Below are 16,654 nucleotides of genomic sequence, written 5' to 3' on the forward strand. Positions count from 1 at the left end.
ACAAGGCAACAGTGTGAGGCAGTTTCCTGTAAGAAATAGTGCTGACCCAGGGCTCTTGCTTCATTTTTCAACTCCCATATAGGCAAGGACTCAAAACTGGTTGCAATTCAGAATTCAGTTGAGCTACCCTGTGGGGCCTTAGCCAAGTTATCTGCTGTGCCTCAGTTCCCTATCTGTAAAATGAGGAAAATGCTGCCCTATTTCACAGGACTGCTACAGGGAAGAGCTTAGAAAATAAAAACCCAAACCAACATCACCTACGTTTACTTTGGTTTCTCCTGCAAGGGGCGGGGTGCGTGTGTGGGGGGGAGCGGCGGGGTGAAAAGACAGCTGTAGAGTCCTTTTGCACATAAGCCAAACCCTGAATGGAAGCTCTCGGTAAAGAAAACAGTGAGGAATAAGCAATGCAGTCTCTGAATAGGATGCTTAATTGCAGCTATAATTATGTACCTCTCAAATTACAGTGTGCGTTATAGACAAAGGAACACCAGGAATGGGAGTGCTGATAAGTTAAGGCAGCAACAAGGCTACAGCGTACGTACCTGTGTACTGGCCACCTGTTAGTGTGCATTGCTACTGACTCTCTGGAGAAGATAATGCTCAGGTGAGAGTTGATGGGGAGAGGAGTGGAGCACAGAGGGAAGGCTGGGATGGGTGTCCCAGACAGAGGGTGGAGGGATGGGGAGCAGACTGGCAGGAAGCAATTAATGGGACAATCTTGGTGTGGTGGAGCAGGCCACCAGCCAGTGCAGCAAGATGAGGTGGGAGATGGAGTTATGTGCTGATGGCAAGGATGAGATGCTATGTCCCAATGCTCTCTGGTGGATAAGAGTGAGTCAGTGGAGGGAACACGAGACATGATATGTCCAAGAGTGTCCATTTGAAAAGCTGCATAGTCGGTGGAGGAAAGGAGAGCAGTGGGAAGCAGAGATGAGTCTCTGGTGTCCACAAAGTTTTAGCCATCCTGGAAGATGGCTAAAAAAAGCAATGGTAAAAAAGGAAGCCCTGTTTTTTATAAGGAGGGGGAAAGAATAGAACTCCACACTTGGCTGTGTGGAGGAGAAGTTAGAAGTGGGCCCTAAACTACAAAAATGAACAGATAGGAAGCAGTTTGGTCCCCACAATAAATGCAAAACTGTGTGAAGGGAGCAGCGTAGGAAAGAAAAAAGGAACCCTCTGAGAGGAGATGCAGAAGGCTTAAGCGTAGGCTTAAACCTGAGATGGAACAAGGAGATTTGTGATTCATGAATATAAAGATACAGCTAGATTTAAGATGTGGTGGAAGTGTGTTTTTTTGGTTTGGAAGATGCCCTTTACTGATCAGCATACATTGGCATCTGATGTGTATTTAACTTAAAAATATCCAGAGAGGCAATGTAAAGAAGTCAGCGGCTCATGACCTTATCAGAAGCACTGCTAGCTCCAGAGCATCCCTACCTTTCACTCGCTGGTGTTTCTGTCCAGCAATGCCACGGTGAAGGCAGATGGAGTGGGTGCAAGCGACTCCCTCCTGAAAGGCTGTTTCCAGAGAGACGCGTTGTAGGTGTGAAAGCAAAAGTTTACAGGAAGTTACGCTTGAAATCTGGTGTTTAAATTTTTTTTGCCTCATAAATCCAGAACTAAGGCCGTAAAAAAAAAAAAAAAATGTACCCGGTGACATCCCCTGCTTCTGTTCTGGCTGCTCTTTCTGTGGACAAATCACCCTTTGGCTTGACCAAGACACTGCACAGCAGCACTTATCCCAGGCTATAACATTGCTCCAAGTAGGGGTGCACTGTGGCCATCCCAAAGCCACACAAGGAGAAACTAGCATAGTGCCTATGTTTTGACATAGGAGATATTCCTACCTTGGGCTTCAGTAGGGAAGAGTTTCTAAACCAGCCAGCCTGAGGCATGGTGATGGTCTTGGTCCTGAGACAGTGTCACAAGGACAATGACCCAGGCTGTCCCTCCCTGGGTCTACAGACACCTGAATTCAGGCTTAGAATACCATCTTTTCAGATCAACATTAGCAGAAAGATCTGGTTTTGAATTCTTCCAAAAGCAAACCCCAAATGCATAATGCACTTATGTTCCTCCAGTGCCTGTTTTTAGATCCATTTCTTTTGCAACTCAATTAATCAAGATTTCGCTGCTCATTTTAAAATAAGTGGCATTTCTCTTAGGAAGGTTTATAGCTTTCAGTCTTAGAGGTTTAAAAATAATCAAATAGATTCTGAGCTAATCCAGATTCATAAACCATTCTTGTCTGTTAATATCGGAACACTTTGATCATCATATTTAAGAGATTCCTTTCTCCAGAGGGGTATTTTTCAGACAGATTGTCCCCCACTACTCTTTATTTTGAGGCTGCGGTAGGTTACTGTGGTGCACCCTCATGGAAAACGCATAGGAGGAGGGGAGGGGGAGGAGGACCCACAGCAGAAATAAGCCACAGCTCTGAGCTTATCCATATTCCTTTTCCCTTCTTCTGATGATGGAGAATCTATAGATCTCTCCTTGTGTTTAGGCTATCCTCCTCACGTGCTCTTTTCTATTTGCCCTGCCATCCTTTTGTGGGATCTTTTAAAAATCTTCCTTTGAGAGTGACCATGGGCATTTTTTGTTTTAGTCTTCCAGGCAGGCTGGCTCAGTAACATGTTTCTGCTTGTCAGACCCCCACACCTTCTTCCCCACCCTCCTGTATTTATTTCCTTCTGTTGGAGAAGCAGCTGCATCCCCGGGGGAAGAATGCAGCCTGTGGCAGATCCCCATCCCTCCCAGAGTATCTCTGTTCTAACAAGCAGGATGAGAGAGACTAGTATTCATGGCTCTACTCCCACTTTGTTGAGGCTGCCAATTAGTAGAGGAAGCGATGATTGGATTTCCACACACACACACACACACACCCCCCAATGCTGCCAATTGACCTAAGCCACAATAAGGCAGGAAATGCAATTAGACAGCGGATGATCTTGGTAAGGAGTGCAACTAATGGCTTAGCGTTTTGCATTTCTCACAAACATTTAATTTATCCTTCTACTCTTCCTGCAAGTTGTGTATGGGATGTAGTGGGGTCATTTCATCCTCTTATGTAAGGTAATTGCCTTGTGATCCTCTTTCAACACTGCAGAGCGATATGAATAGCAAATTACAGCTCAACTATCACTCATGCCAATGCTTGGGGTAACAGTGTGACAAGCAATGTGAGGGATGTATTAGTGGCCTTGGTCACCAGGTAGCATGGTGGCTTTCCAGCTAGGCTTCATCTGAAGGGCATTAGCTGCAGCAAGGCTCTTCTGAGCTTGGGGGGCCGCATCCACTGTGCAGATGGATGCAGAACGAGAGGCAGCCGTGATACCGGCGGCAGAATGAAAAGTGCCGTACGTGAGCCCCAGTATGGGAGACTGGGCAGGCCTGACATTTAGGATGGGAAATGGATAGGCTCCTGTTCTGGGTGTTCATGACATGCAGCTATATACTGCTGTGGGACTACACAGCAGTACTGGGGAATTAATTCAGTGGGCTGGAAGAAGGCAAGTTTGGATTGGGTTGTTTGTTTGCAGCACTAGGTAACCTACTTTTATGAACACTGCCCTGGCAAATTAGTTAGATCAGAGTGATTCCCTGCCTTCATCTACTCAGTGGCCTGCCAGTCCCTTTTGTTCTGAGCTCATCTGCGTTTGCAAGGTAAATACAAGGTACGCCCATGGTGACCTTTAGAACTAGAAGTCTTTACAGTTTGCATAACACTGCAGATATATATGCCACTATAATAAATCAGGGTAATTACAGAATAAATGCTTGCCCCAAAGAGATACCCAGATGCGAATGGTGGAGCATGCTGCCAAGCATAAAGTACGGCTCAACCAGAGAGGAGCGTGCTGCAAACAGCCAGGGTTTTTGCAAAAGGAGGGAAGAAAGCCTAGCCAACATGAGCAGGCTCCAAGGGCAAGGTGGAAGAAGTCAGAAAGCCAGAGGGGATGAAAAAGAAAGTGAAGGAGATGTTTAACCACCATGTGAGGGTGAGGCCCCAAAGATTATAAGAGATTATGAGAAATGCTATGTTGGCATAAAGATAGTCACAGAAAAGGAAGAGTATCTTTAAGTCCGACATCCACGGCTTCACCATTGTCCTGCTATGCTACCTTTGGCAAATCACTTCACCTTCATCTAACTTCTCTCCTCATCTTCGTACATCTTGGCATGCTGACTTGCAAATTCTTTGGAGTAAGACTATAATTTCTACAGCTTATGAAGTGCTCTGAACTCAGACGGTACATCTCTATCATGAAGGACAGCAAAATCCGATGGACGATGAAAGCTGTTGCATAGACTTGGACACAGGCAAAGCTCGTCTGTTAACAGGGACCGACAGCCTCTGCTGTGGGGATGAAGGAGAACAGGATGTTGGAGAGGAGAGGGCAACACCGGCCACCGAGAACACAGCTTGCTCATGGCAGCAGGATAAGAGAAAGAGCAATGAAGAGAAAGAAATGTTAAAATCATGATATGTGGGTGGAGGTGGGGAATAGACAAGCAATGGTTTGGTAGAAAAGGCAGGTACTATTTTAGTCGGAGTGGCTAATTTCAGCTCTGATGTAACTCCATTTACGTCAATTTTAGTCAGTTGAATTACACAAAGCATTAATTTAGGTCAATGAGTTGAGGTGAGAGTGAGTCAGCCCAAAATAAGTTTTGGGGTGCAAGGAAGATATGTGAAACAAGGACCAGGTGAAGAACTGGAGCCATCCTGGATTTGGAGAGATGTTTAACAAAGGAAGGTGGGGATGAGAAAGGGCAAACAAGAGGGAGCAAAGGCCAACAGGCTACAGGACACTGCAGGGATGCTGGCCAACGATTTTCATTCCAACCCAGGACAATTTGCAAAGAAAGGCAGTCTGCTCCCTGAACTCTGCAGTGTAGTGGTTACTTACTCCTTCTCGTGGTCCACCTCCCCTTGCCACTCCTCCAGGCAGCTTGCACATCCACATACCATATTCAATGAGAGATGATAACAATTAAGCTTTGGGTTTATTTTTTGTGTTTAATCACAAAACATTCCAGGTTTAAACCTGAAATAGACTTTGGATCAGGGTTTCACAGGGCAACAGCTGCATTCAGCAGTGAGGATGGGTCTGATTCACTCCTGGTACAGCTTCACTGGAGTTGATGGAAATGAATTTGTTCCATTAATTCTCCAGAGACAGCATGAAAGCCAAATGAAACCAGACAGGGCCATTCTCAGGCTGACAAAAGCATCCACATCTTAACTCTCACCAGCCTGCCTATGGAACACATGGAAAAGGTGTCTAAAATACTTGACACCATCTTTAAGGTTTGCAAAGAAGTGCCTCTCAATGACATATGGGAAATAAAACAATGATGACATTACATTTAATGAAACAAAACCAAAAAATAATTACGAACATCTCTTGCTTCCTTCCCATTCCACTCTCTTTTTCTTTCCCTGCACATGCTTTCCATCAATTGTTTCTGATGCCTTTTTTAAATTGGTGTTTACTTTCTTGTAATTCTGTGTACTGAGATAATTTAACACCATGAATCTCTGAGGTTTCTTTTCTCTCCTCTGTCCTCATTTGCCCTAGCTTTTATTTTCTCATTCAGTTTTTATGGTTTTTGTTCTTTGAAATCATGATCTTCAATTGATTTTATTTTCATTCTCTTCCTCTATAGCTTGGCCCTGTTTTCATTCCTCTGTTCTCTTGTCCCTTGTTCAGCATCAGCTTTAGTTAAGAGAAGAAAATCAGTAGGCTATAAGGTTAAAGATTAACTTTAACCATCTCTTTGACACCTACCCCAAACTCAGCTCCCCCAGTCTCCCACCTTCCACAAATACTTGGTACTGCACAAGAAATGAACACCCACAAAGCACTCTCATCTCATATTCAGTCACCATAATAAATACAAACTCTCTTCTGTAACATTCAATCATTATATTTAGTTTTAATATCGTGCTTTTCATCTGCAAACACCCACACAAGCATTGGTTAATTTGTCCTTACAACAGCCCTGCAAGGTAGGTAATTACGTGTTATTATCTCCATTTTACACATAAGGAGACTCCAGGAGAAATTATGAAACTCCTAACAAGCACACATACCCACAAATCTAAACAGGTACTAACTATATCTTCTACAAATGCACACATATACACCGTAGTCTACATGCACATTAGTGTACACCAAAAATAAGGGCACCAGCAAGCTTGTTGTAGGACGGGAGAAAGGCGCTCGACACATTACATCTACCAAAAAAGAAACTTCTCAGAACACGAGATCAGCCTGGACAGCAGAGGAGAGGTGCAGGAAGCTCTCTGCAGCACACTCTGTAGTTTCTGGGCAGCATTTCATGACCTCCCTTTCCTGCAGATGAGCAAATGTGCAAGGGGAACTCCTCCTTGCCCCCATGTACTTCTGAAACACCACCAAGGTTTGATTTTATATTTTCAGTTTCACCACTGGTGACCGCCCTCACTCTATCAACACTTGTTTCTGACAAGAAGTTGGGAAAACCCAGCCATGCGCAACCCCGAAGTGAGCTCCTGACCTATTTGAATGTTAATTACCTCTTAGTGCTCTATCTGACTCCTTCTACTGCCTATCATGATGTCAGGATGGGAAGATAATAGACCTTCTGGACCGCAGGCAGCTGCACAAACAAAACCATAGAAATATGGAAGAAACATTAGTGGGAAAGCCAGAGAATGAAAATGAAGACAGGAGTAATTAACTTTGATCCAGGATGTCAGCAGTCTGTGCCAGAGAATCCTGTGTGCAGCACCTCCGCTCCACCGCGGGCACAGGATGCTCTGTCCCGTCCTGCGCGGTACTCCCCCGCAGCAGCCCTTGCACAGCAGAGGCCCCAGGGACTCTGCAGGGTCTGGTGGGGTCCATTTTGGAGGGTCCGATCCTCAAGTGTAGTTAGACACTGAATTCCCACTTACAGAAGGGAGCTTCACTGCGACTAATGGGCATTAGATGCCATCAATGTAAAGAAACTGGACATGAAAATAAAGACCTCTGTAAGGATTAGGCCTTTGTGACTCCCCATTTCATTGTCCTCCATTCAGTGTGACACTGAGGCTCTCATGGACTTGGGAGTCATGGTTCAACGAAAACTCTCCTCCTCCCCCTTTGTTGGTCCTCCTGTCTTATTTTCTGAACCTGTCACATTCTCTCTCAGCATAGATATGTCCAGGCAAATGATTTCGATATTGTCTTCCTTTCACCCCTTGTGTTTTGGGTGAGACTGGGGACAAAGCTAAATGACAGAGTTTGCCAAGTTGAGTATACATTGCTTACTCCATAAAAACTGACACAAGGCCCCATATCTTCTCTGTATCAATAAAAATGTTAAGTCTGTATCATTGCTAGAGTTTTTCCTATTCCAGATTTTCTTAAAATCCTTTACTGTTTTTTTTTAGCTTTTCCAGCCAGGGTTGTGTCCTCGATGTATTCGTTTTCATTTTTCCATGTCAGTTTTCTGCATTTCATACTTTCTGCTTTAGAACAATTGTGGTCTCTTTTTTTTCTTTCCCCTAGTTGGCATATGTTACTTTTTTTTATTTCTAATTGCTGTCTGAGCTCTGCCACTGACCCAGCACAGGCTGCTGCTTCCTAAAACACAGACATTGATGCTGAGGTTGAAACTTCACAGAGTTCTGCCAAACCTGCTGACTCTGGATTCCTGCATACAGGGGTCCTCTCAGCTTCATCACTTACTAATTCCAATCAATCATTCATACCACAGGAGTGATCCAAACTCCAGACTAGTTCATGACCCAAGTGTCTATGTGCTGTGCTGACAGGGAGGGAAGGCCAGCCCTGTCTTACAAACTACAAGTTGACAAAGTGAGGCAAAATGATTGTTCCAGGTAAAAATTGTGGTCCTACATAGATGAGTGGCCTTCGCTTTAAGGACTCTGCTTTCCTCGGTGCTCTTTACCCAGGGGGTAAAGGATCAGACCACCAGCAGAGCACCTGCGCTGGCAAGGCCATGCCAGACTCACAGCACATGGACTGGCTGCCCATGTCTGTACACGTCTAGAGAGGTCCAGCTCCCCACTGCCCCATTCACTGGACGTGGGGAAACCACACTGCTTCGTTGGGAGCAAAGCTGCAAGATGGGAGGGGAGATGCACCAGGGAGCACTGACAGAGCAGCTACTACTTGCATAGTGGTGCTGCTGTAGGTCCTCTAGCATGAACAAGTCTTAGAAGGGATTTCAAATCAGGGAGGGAAATATATTACTCATATAACATGTAGTGAGATGTTCAGACAAGTCAAAAATGCTTGCTGCTTTGGCCATCACAGTGATCTATCCTGCCTCATAGCTTCCCCGCGCTACTCCTGGCTACTTGCCTGTACACAGCTCTTACCACTAGCTGGAAGCTGCAAGAGCTCTGGGGCATGGCCATAGTGCCAGCACTACAGGGCCTTGGTCTGGATTTAGCATTCCCAAGTGCTTATGGCAACTTGGAAATAATAAGGATAAATACTAAAATAATACTAGCAGACCTAAAAAAAAGAAAAAAGTGTTAATGTCCACGATAAGTGTAATAAATGAAATGGAAAGCAAATCTATACACTCTTGAGAGAGAAGGTGATGGGGATGATGAAGTTTAGGAACACTGCAGAATGAATGCCAGGATCATAATGAAGCATTTGAGCTGGGGATACAGGATGAAGGAATTAGAAGCCACGATGATGAAGACAAGAGCTTCCAGCTAATGTGGGAATGCAAAGGGAGACAGTGGCGGGATGCAAATAGGAGGCTGATGTGATTGTAGTGCTGAGCTAGCCAAGCCTTGTCTATACTAGCAGTACACATCCTATTAGAAAGAGTTTTGCACCCACACTCTAAGTAACAGGATGCTCAACATAAATTTGAATTTTGCATGAACAAAAGACGGCTGCATTAAAAGTGGGTTAGTCAGTCTTAGTTAATGCTCTCTGAACACAACACATGTCTTATATATGCTAGTCTTCAGCCTCCTTGGGCACTGTATTCCTCAAAATGTTAGCTCCTCTTTACATGGGCTAGTCATTTAGGCACATTTACAACACAGTTGTTCTTCACCGGCCTCCCCCATGAGGTCTGTTATTCTACACCGGACAGGCCTCCACCAAACACAGCATCCTCCGCTTCCACTCTGTGGACTGTGTGTGTCCATACAGGATGCTTGGCTTGACCACTTACTGTGAAACAGTCATGCCACAGTCACCAGCTTGAGTTATTTACTGAGCTGAACTAACTCTACATTAACCAGCTGTTTTTCCTAAATGACACATTTTCCCTGTACAGACATGGGGGTGAGAAAAAACCCTTTTGCAGCAGCTTCTTCAGTAAGGTGGAGACTGCAGAAATAAGGAAGGTAGAAACAATAAAGCATAATATGAAGTACGTTGAGAAGAGTTTTGGAGCTGTGGTCAGCTTTGTCTGAGTCATGAGAACAGAAAACCACAAGGCTTTGACCATATTAGACTGTCTTACACAGGTAAGTATAAAGATTCTTTAAACAGATGAAAGATGGTAATTACAATTTCAAAGAGTAGTAAATCACTACCCACACCCTTTGGCTCCCTACATGAAGATCTTATCAAATTAAATTATGATCTCTTTCTGGAATAATGAGGCAGAACCTCAGCTGGTAAAAATCAAAATAGCTCCATGGACTTAACACATACAACAGTGACTTACTCAGACAAAACTCAGTCCCACTTGCCTGCTCAGTTGTGTTCTCAGGTGCACCCCCCTGCCCAGAGATGCACTCAAGCCTGCACGTGCCACAGCTGCAAGCTTGGGCTAAACCAGCCTGCTGTTCAGAGACAGCTTTCTCTAGAGCCGGGGAAGCCAGCACTTCAGAAAAATAGGCTTCATATTTAAATGCTTATTCTAAGGACAATAAACACCACCAGTCTTTTGTTAGTAATGGTATCTCTCATCATAGTGGTTGGCCTTCAATGCACTGACAGAGCCAAAGACTTCAGAAGACTGAAGGGACAGTCATGACCATGTTCTCCAGTTTCTCATAACCAAAGCTAGAGTATTTCACCCTGTAAGTCTGGTATCCAGCCCTCTTTCCAGGCTTGAGCTGGAGACTGCGTGGTAGAGAGCCACAGCAAGCTTGCTACGCTGTTCAAATTGTTATCTCTTTTAAATATCCATGTTTTATTTTTAGTCAGAATTTGTCTAAAGTCAGTGCAAACCAGCCATTTGTGTGTCTGGAAGCCTTACCTCTTATTTTTGGAGTCCTACGACTGGCGTTCCAGAGTGCATTCTGCTGTGTAAGTAGTTGTGAAATGTCTGTGCTCTTCAAGTCATGCACATTTTAAATGAGAATATGCAGCTATCATTTTGGTCAGCTGATGCTGAAGATTTAAACTTGTAAGCACTGGTGTGCTCTCCAACCTGATAAACACGACTGATAGCTGCACCCCACCCAGAAAGAGAAGCATCAGCAACAAGTGGCACTAATTTAGCAATTTCACAGGGCAGCAAGGTACCTCTTGCTATTATTTTTTTTTTCTCCTGAAAACTGTTGTGCATGGTCCATTCCCATCAGAGGTAATGTTGATAATAGCTTGAATGACTGATAGTTTTACTATTGTGACCATTTTAGGAATTAGTTTTTTCCTGCTTTAATTTACAGTCCAAAAAATAAACTCTTACAGCTTTACTGTTTAAATGAAAAGACTTTCCATGAGCTTCCACAGAGGAGATGTAGGACATGCTATTTGTAGCAGATCAGAGTTCTTTCCCACTTTCCTGCCCCCACCCCCATCTCCCAAACAAGCTTTAAAGAAAGGATTCCCTACTCATGGAAAGGCATTATGGTAACCTCAAAGCCAAGTAAGTTTTCATTTTGCTGAATCTGCAGCCTAGAATGAGGTGATGAGGTGATCTAATAGCTCCTGCTGCCAGGACTGGGAGGTTCTGTCTTCCCCTTTCCCCTCCTGGCTGTGCATTCCCACTGCTCACCCTGCGTTGGCTCTGGGCCTCCTTACGCTGCCCTCAGTGAGCTGACTCAACTCATTAGCCCCGCAAAAAACAAGTGGATCTTTTTCTGTGGGGTGGCAGTGAGCTGTTAGACTGACTCACCTGCTCTGATGAAATCACAGCCATTGTTATTAACAGACCATCTTCATCCGATAACAGGCAAATAGCTGCCATCACAATGGCAAGCTCAGATATGTAGATACGCAACTGTGGAGAGGTGATTTTCTGCTGTCACATATTCCTCTTATTCACACCTCTGCCAAGTAAGTGTAAAAAGGTTCTAGTTCAGAATGAGCTGTTGGTGGTACACATGCACTCGGCTCTGAAGAAAATGACTCTAGAAGGGGCAGAACAAAAGGCAATTCACCTTCCCCTTGGTGCTGGTAGCAGACTTGCCATTGGTTTTTTTTCCCCCAAAATTTTGTTGAGACCAAAAAAAAAATAAAAGGGCTGATGCAGTCTCCTTCTAATTCAGCATTTTGCAACCAAACTTTTGGTGTGCTGCACCTGGCAGAAAACATTCAGTCATGAGAAGGGTCACTGCAGACTGGTTCCTGCTGTTATTGTCTGTTGGCACTGCAGTAGCACCGTTCTTGAAACTGGACAAGGGAGAAGGACTGTCCAGTACCACAAGGAAGTACGGTCTGAGTCAGACACACTCAGTACAGCGCAGACATAAAAGATATGACCTCTAGATCAGTAGAGAAGGTGCCTCTTTTTTTTTTTTTTTTTTTTTCCTTCTTTATCTGTGGCTGGGTATGACTGAATGGTTTCCCAGAAGCGCCTCTTAAACAGGGAACTGGATTTCAGTCATGATATCAGGACACTGTCACCATTTTATAGCTTTAAGTGCACAGTAGTAGACTTGTGTCCTAAACTGCATTTTTTTTTCCCACAGATTTGCTCTCATTTTTATTTGTGGCAAAAAAACTTGCCATGGCTATATCTTTCATAAATCCTGCTGGAAATGAGCCTGCTTGGACTAGTGGGGCGAAGCCGCAAGATATGTAGAGATCTTCCAATTTATTTGTTTCTTATTCCTCCCTTTGTTGCTGGAGCTAATTTTATTTCTGCATGTCTACAAGGATCCCTGCACGCCTGCCATTTGTGAAATTTTGCATTTTCATGTTAGCAGGCTGGACATCCGCCAAGTGGCTCTCACTTGCACAATGACAGCAGACAATGTGCTTTGAATTTTCCCTCTGCACAAAGGTCAGTGAACTTTTCCTACTCACTTGCCTGTTCCCCTGCTGTCCTGTAGCTCGCAGATAAGTCCTCGGCTGTTTTCTACTGTCAGTTCTGCTTATGTAAGAAACTTCCTTTGCATTTGATGCAAATTAAGACTCCTGAACTCTGTCATACAAAAGCTGCCTCTAAAAATTAAAGAAGTTGGCAATGCTCTGCCCTCTTCCTCAGTGCTATTAAAGGCTTTATTATACACTCAGCTCATGCTTCCCCACTGAAATGCAAAGCTTTCAGCAACAAGGAGTGGCTAGGTGTCACAAGCTCTTCAGTCAATGCGTATGTTTTAAACAGTGTTACTGCCTGGATCATCTAGGGAACGCTAATGGTTTCAACTGATCTCTATAGGGTTTCATTTAAAAGCAGCTAAGCCAATTGCTTTGAACAAGTATTTGAAGTGAGATGTCTGCAGAGGACTTATACCAGCACAGAGGCAAAAGCTGGGCGATGGGCTTTCTGGTGCATCCAGGGGCAGCGAGGTGATGGGCTGCAGCTGCAGGGAGGTGCGGGGAGGCTTCTTGGACACATTGGGCAGGGATGGGCGGCATTGGAAGGAACAGCATTGCCAAATACTTCTCACGCCTAGTCTGGTGCAACCTGGGCTCCTTGGCAAAGAGCTGCGGAAGCGGAGCAAGAGGCTGAGGACAGCCCTAGCCCAGATGGCCACATCTCTGTCCCGCCAGACATCCTTGTTGTCCCTATGACGTGACATTGATATAATTAAAGACCTGCCGCTTTCCACTCTGTGTAGAGCTTACCCCTCAACTCAGTGCTGGACTACAGATGCTGGGACATTGCTCCTGCAGTGCAAAACGTCCCAGCTGATACTGCATTGCTGTTCCAGGCTGATTTCTCCTGACCACATGGTCCTGGCTGCTCGATCTTTTGCTTCTGCCATCCTTGGTTGCTCTCCACAAGGGCTGAAGGCAAAATGGCCCTCCAAGAGCCTGCAGCATCAGGATCCTATTGGGGAGGAAGGATGAGAGGTGCTGCTGAGTAGAAAAGATGATGAACAGGTGCCTGTCGTGAAAAGCTCCAAATTTCCTGCACAGCACACTGAAATGGAGAACTACTTTCAATTTAAAAAACAACAACAACAACCCAGGAACTTGTTGTATCCCTGGTACAGGGGGACTGGCCTAGCAGCCTGACCAGGTGCTGACTTTGTGGCAGCACTGAGGATCGTCTCCCTGGTGCTCTTATGCTGCCAGCAGATGGGAACCAGCCATGTTCCCGTTGTTTCTGCAGCGCATCCAGTGAATGCAGCTGTTACAGTAAACATGGACACCAAGACAGACATCTCTATTTTGTGGCACAGAAAACCACCTGGACAGCTTCCTGTCCTGGTTTCGGCTGGGATAGAGTTAATTTTCTTCCTAGTAGCTGGCATAGTGCTGTGTTTTGGATGTAGGATGAGAATAATGCTGATAACACACTGATGTTTTAGTTGTTGCTAAGTACTGCTTACGCTAGTCAAGGACTTTTCAGCTTCCCATGCTCTGCCAGGTGCACAAGAAACTGAGAGGGGGCACAGCCAGAACAGTTGATCCAAACTGACCAAAGGGCTATTCCACACCATATGATGTCATGCTCAGTATATAAGCTGGGGGGAGCTGGCCGGGGGGCCAGCAATTGCTGCTTGGGAACTGGCTGGGTATTGGTTGGCGGGTGGTGAGCAATTGCATTGTGCATCACTTGCTTTGTATATTATTATTACTATTATTATTATATTGTTATTATTATCATTACTATTTTACTTTATTTCAATTATTAAACTGTTCTTATCTCAACCCAGGAGTGTTTCTCACTCTTACTCCTCCGATTCTCTCCCCCATCCCACTGGGGCAGGGGGAGTGAGCGAGCGGCTGCGTGGTGCTTAGTTGCTGGCTGGGGCTAAACCACAACACTTCCGCATGAAAGGAGATTTCCATTTACTGTTTTTCGCTCAGCCTTATTAATCACAGAGACATTTATAAACAAAATATGAATCTGCAGCAGAATGTAGGTGAAAAGTTCATCCAGACAGGAGAAAGTACAGCTCAGCTGTGCTTATCAAAGTTATTTTTCCATGTGCAAGTCCAGGTTCCTCTGTTTAATTTGTTATAACAACAACATACTTTTCCTACTTTTATCTCTGTTTACAATCTCTTTTCTCATGAACTGTCTTTCTTGCTTAAGAAAAATACCAAACAAAATATTTCTCTTAGTTGCTCTTTATACCTTCCTGTTTTGGTTTCACAGTGGGCTCTCTCAGGGTGTGTTCTGGGGGGTTAGTTCTTTATGAAACATCGACAAATGTCAGGTAAACTCAGTGCACCACATTGTCATCTTAAGGCTCCTGTCTTACACTGCTAACACATGCCTCTTGCATGGGCAATAGAATCTGAGGTTTTCACAGCACAAGTGTAAGTGAAGCACCACAATATTAGCAAAGATTGTGTGACAATTAAAACCTGTTGGAAGAAGGAGCGGGAAGGTTGGCAGGATATATGAGTGGAGGAGAGGAGATTGTGTGTGTGTCTCTCTCTCTCTTTTTGCTTATTAAGTAATCTGATCTATGGGAGATATCATTTCATGGGCAGACTACAGCAGAAAATGGCATGGGGCATGGAAAACATATCCTGTGGCTACAGCACCTTCTACCCCAGCAAAACTCCCCCCTTTGCGCACACCTCTCCTTGTATCCAGAGACTCCATTGACTTGGGAAGGGCCATGGTTCTTCTCTGTGCTGTTGTTTTGCTGGGAGGAAAACAAGTTCTTCTGTGGGAGGGTACAAAAATGCAGTCTGATGCCTGTGTCTCCCAGCTGCTGGCATGTACAGGTAGCACTGCCAGCTCTGGTGAGCAGGCCAGGACAAAAGCAGAGGCAAGCAAGGCTGGGTCTTGCAGACCAAAGCTTGGCCAGCTGCACAAGGCAGTACAGAACGCGGCACTAGTGTAGTTATCACAGACGCCATGATACCTTTGCGTCCCAGTAATTTTGGTATCATTAGGTGCTGCTCGTAATGGGAAATTGTGATTTTACTGTGGTTCTGGTATGTTGTCCATAATTAGCATGCAGTCCTTTAGTGCTAATTACCTTAAGTATTAATTCCTTAAACATCAATTAAAAAAATCACGTGAAAATTCACCTCTTCCTCAAACGAATCATGAGTTAACATGGGGGTACTTACAATGTACTACTTAGACTTGCATAATTAGTTAATCTCTGTAAAGGGGTTTCAAACATGTGAAGAGCTATCAAACTGCTAAGTGCATTATCTTCAATTAATTTTGTGCAACTACATCTTCACTACCAAGAGGGTTTTTAGAGTGCTGAGGAAAGGAAAAGGAGACATTGCTTCTAATTTTAAAAGTAACTAATAAAAAAAAAGAATTAATTGGAAGATGATTTGACATGGTGGGAATAAGGGTGAACATACCATTTCTTCTGTTCCAGCCAAACCTGAATATGAAAGATTCATCGTTCATATCCCTCCTCTGCCTTTGCTGGTCTCTGGTTTCTTTGCTTCCATCTTCCCCTGGTCTTAATCCTCTCTCTCACTCAATATTAACCCCCTCTCTTCCAAACTTGATATTACCTTAGCAAAAAAAACCCCGTTAAAGAAGAATGAATCACAACAAAACGCTCTTCAGACTGTGGAGTCACTGAGGTTACACCCTCGCACCAATCTAATAATAAGGTAGCTTGTTCCAAAAGAAGCCTCATGGACTTCACTTCAAAAGGAAATGCTAAAGGCCCAGAACAGAGCTGCTGCAAGAGAACAGGGCCAAGTCCAGCCTAGGAAGTCATATGGTATCTCTCAATTTCCTGAACCACCCTGGTAGCCAATGGAGACAAGCTCTTAACATGTCTTCCCAAGTTTTCTGTTCTATTTAGAGTTGATATGCCTTGTTAATTATTCTCATTTTACTTCACCCATTAATAATCTGCTTTCGGTGGAGTTCTCTCAAAAAATTGACAATGGGTTCTTTCTGCTAATACTCTGTCTAGCTGGCAGCTTTATTTAGGCCAGCTACATTGAATTGGACTTTACCAAGAACCTATTTCCTGGATATTTTTCTCCCGCTGGGACTAACAAAAGATAAGAACATTTTTCTTGCTGGGTCTGATTTGTTTTTAGAGTTTTTCACTTGCCTTTTCTTTCTTTCCCAAGAATGATAAATCATTACTTCCTTACTGACTGCCGAGGTCCCACATGTTGTGAAAAATTCGGGCAGCTTGTTTAATATCAACTTGCCTGAGCAATGGTTATGCAGCAGTGTCTCCTTCACAGGGTTTGGATCATTTTTAATGTGCATTTGCAGTATATTTGTATCACATCTGGGCATTCACTCAGCAATGATTTGAATACATATTCATTTACCTCATTTCATCCAAAAGAAACTGGAGCAGAGAACAGACTATTTG

This window comes from Pelecanus crispus, chromosome 1 (assembly GCF_030463565.1).
Source record: "Pelecanus crispus isolate bPelCri1 chromosome 1, bPelCri1.pri, whole genome shotgun sequence".
Classification (NCBI taxonomy): domain Eukaryota; kingdom Metazoa; phylum Chordata; class Aves; order Pelecaniformes; family Pelecanidae; genus Pelecanus; species Pelecanus crispus.